Source organism: Bidens hawaiensis, unplaced genomic scaffold (genome assembly GCF_021521415.1).
Source record: "Bidens hawaiensis isolate Kalapana, Puna unplaced genomic scaffold, B.hawaiensis_p1.1 tig00029317_1, whole genome shotgun sequence".
Lineage (NCBI taxonomy): Eukaryota > Viridiplantae > Streptophyta > Magnoliopsida > Asterales > Asteraceae > Bidens > Bidens hawaiensis.
Genome location: NW_027494844.1, coordinates 114289 through 117944, shown reverse-complemented (window position 1 = coordinate 117944; position 3656 = coordinate 114289). Strand labels below are relative to the sequence as shown.

General features: G+C 33.0%; 1 pseudogene across 1 annotated transcript; it reads left to right on the top strand.

Annotated features, from left to right (window-relative positions):
- The first annotated feature begins 967 nt into the window (after positions 1-967).
- On the top strand, positions 968-2997 carry LOC143578677 (zinc finger BED domain-containing protein RICESLEEPER 2-like; annotated as a pseudogene). Its single transcript, XR_013143316.1, has 2 exons — positions 968-2840; positions 2915-2997. The product of XR_013143316.1 is annotated as a zinc finger BED domain-containing protein RICESLEEPER 2-like (transcript).
- The last annotated feature ends 659 nt before the right edge of the window (positions 2998-3656 follow it).

Here is a 3656-nt window from a genome sequence, read left to right as displayed (position 1 = left end):
TTGTTTGTAATTTATTATTATTATTATAATGTTAAAGGACATTTTAGTAATTATGTCTTATTCGTTATGTAAGGCTCATTTTTTTAGGATGTTTAACGATTGAGCCAGTTCGTTATTAATTATAGTTCATTCATTAAGGTTATTTAACGAATGAACCCTAATCGTTATATGTAATGGTCCACTTATTAAGAATGTTTAGTGAATGGACCTCTTTTGTTACGTATTATCTCTAAGGGTGGCAATCCTGACCCATCTACATAAGTTTGGGTTATTTTGGACTTCAAATTCAAAAGTTATGGGTTGTTTTGGGTATGGTATAATTCTCACGGGGGTCAAGATGGATAAATTCAAAAGTTAAAGAAAAAACACGTGGATCAGAATGGATACTAAAAAGAAAGATCACGGGTCAGGATGGATAATTTGTAAATCAAGTGTTTATAGAACGGGTCTTCATATTCAATTATTCACGGACGTTCTTTAAGAACCCTAACGGCTATCGCCGCTGCTCATCCATCGTCACCACTCATCGCCGCTGGTAGTCCATCATCACCGCTCATCGTCGGCGATCAACTCTAGTTATTTATTCTCGCCGTAGATCTACTAAAACTATTCCATCGCCGTTGCACCTCTCCGTCGCTTCTGAACCCTTGGTTGAGTTTGTGTTGCTTTGATTTTGGGTAATGTATTCAACTATTTATAGTTCAAACTTCTTTGGTCTTATTAATTTTATGATTGTTAAGGTTTATTAGTCAATTGGATTATTAGTCAAAAATACGTTTATGCACACAGTATTATTAAGTAAGGAATTTGTATGTTTAATGCCACTGTGGTTTATTAAAAAGTACAAACTCATGCTATTGTGGTAAAAATAATTTAACTGATTTTAGTTAACTTTCAAGCATTGAATTAGCTTAAAATTTTAACAAGCACAATAATTCTGTTGGTGTTTTTTTAAATCCTATAATTGAATTATACAAGTCCCATCCTATAATTTTATTTATTTGTTTGTAGGAGACAAAAATTATGTCGAGTAACACTGTGTTTGACGATGAAGTTAGTTCATTTAACTCGAGTAAGGATCATTCAGTAGTCTGGAATTATTTTGATAAATTACCGGTTGGAAAAGATGGGGTTAGGAAGGGCAAATGTAAGGCTTGTGAAAAGGTGTATAAGGCTGACAAGGGAACAAGTAACTTGAGACGTCATTTACCTAAGTGTTTCAACATTGATGAACCTGGCCCACCAAGAAAACGTGCCCCGTTAGATCAAGCAATGTATAGGGAAAAAGTAGCGTATACTATCATTAAACATAACTATCCTTTTAGCTATGTGGAACATGAGGCAACAAGAGAACTACATAGATTTTTACATGGAGATGTGATTCCTATAACAAGAAGCACTGCGAAAGCGGATGTTTTAAGGATTTATGATAGAGAGAAGACAAATCTTAAAGAAAAGTTACAAAATGTAACTAGTAGAATATGCTTGACTGCTGATCTATGGAGTTCTATCACGACAGATGGATATATGGCATTAACGGCTCATTATATCGATGAGAATTGGGTTATAAGAAAACACGTGTTAAACTTTCGAGTTATACCACCTCCACATAGTGGCAAACTTTTAGCAGAGTACGTGATTAATTTTTTAGCTGAATGGGGTATTGAGAAAAAGGTTTTTACGATCACGCTGGATAATGCTAAAAATAATGATGTTTTAGTAGATCGTTTAAGTAGTCACTTGCATTTGAATAATGCTTTAGTTTGTGGAGGAGAATTTACTCATGTGCGTTGTTGTGCACACGTTTTAAATCTTATTGTTCAAGGGGGACTGAAGGTAATTGAAGGAGCCATTGAGAAGGTTTGAGACTCAGTAAAATATGTTAGAGAATGTGCTGCTAGAAAGTATAAGTTTGCAGAATGTATACACCATCTTTCTTTACAATGCGGGAAGCATGTGCGTCAAGATATTGTAACTAAATGGAATTCTACATATCTTATGCTCGACAGTGCATTGGCCTACCGTAAGGCTTATGCTCGGTTAGCACTAGTTGATTCTAGTTACAAGACTTATCCATCAGATGGGAATGGACAAGGGTGGAGACAATCGCAAAATTTTTGAAGCCATTTTTTGATATCACAACTTTGTTTTCCGTTAGCTCTTATCCTACTTCCAACTTATATTTTCATAATGTGTGGAAAATTCAGAAGTGTATTGAAGAAGAGATCGACAATGTTGATAATGTGATAAGTGCCATGGCAAAAGAAATAAAAATAAAGTTTGATAAGTATTGGGAAAGTTATAGCATGATATTGTCTTTTGCGGCTGTTCTAGATCCACGATACAAGTTTAAAGTTGTTGAATTTTGTTTTAGAAAACTTAACATGGCATATGAAGAACGCAAAAAGAAATTGGAGGCTATTTTCAATGGTTTGCATAAGTTATATGATGAGGAGTATTCTATTTTTTCAAAAGCAAGTTCTTCAACCGCCGAGTGTTCGAATACTGGTATCGATGCATCAGATGATCTGGATGGATTTGTGTCTTTTGAAAGCGAATATAGAAATGTTGAGATTAAAAAATCACAATTAGTCATATATTTGGATGAGCCTTCACTTGATAGAAAAGAAAAGCTTGACGTGTTACAATATTGGAAGGAGAATCAAGGGAGATATCCTCAATTGTCTCTCATGGCTCGGGATATATTGAGCATCCCTATGTTGCTTCATAATCATCTTTTAGTATTGGTGGTCGAGTACTAAGTAAGTATCGAGCTTCACTACTATCATCAAATGTAGAGGCTATACTTTGCGCACGTGATTGGTTGTTTGGTTTAGAAGGTAATAAGTTTAATATCTTTGCTACTAACTTTATATATAATGTTATTTTAGCTTTCTTTTTGTTACGTGTCTAGATGAAGACGAGAATGAGATGGAGGAAGAGCTTGTAGAAGATATTGAAGCAGTGTATCCGTCACATGATTGTAGCCACGTTTAGGTAAAGGGTTATTAACTTTTGAAGGTATAGATGTCCTGTAGTTTTTGTTTGATATTTAATTTCATGTTTTAATCTTTTGGGTTATTGTAGATTGATAAATTTGGATATTTGAACATGTTTTGTATTACTATTAGTTTTAATGTTATAGTCGGATCTTTTAACATCTTTGAATTTCTCATGTTATTTTATTTTTTTAATATTTTATTTGATCGCATGAATTATTATTTCAAATTTTGATAACAATAATTGCACTAAGATGTTAGTGATGGACTTATTAAGTTAAACAAAAACATCAATTAGCATTTTAGCATTTTTAAAGTGAAGCAATAGTATAGAAAAAAAACGAAGCTAAATAAAATGAATTTTTAACGTAGATATTAATTGAATTTTTATATCTTTTATTATTTAAGTGATAAGCAATAGTTTAGAAAATAAAAACGCAGCTAAATAAATTTAGAAAGAAAAGAAAAACACAAGTTAAAAAAGTTAAGGTTTAATACAAAGTGTCAGTGAGAAATCGAGAATGGTGGCCTTTAAATGGTTGAGATCAAAAACCCTTTAAAAAACATCAAGAAAAATATATTCATCTTGATCCAAACCCATCCTAACCCAAACCCATCTTGACCTCCTTTCTTAAATTATCCATCCTAACCCACTCC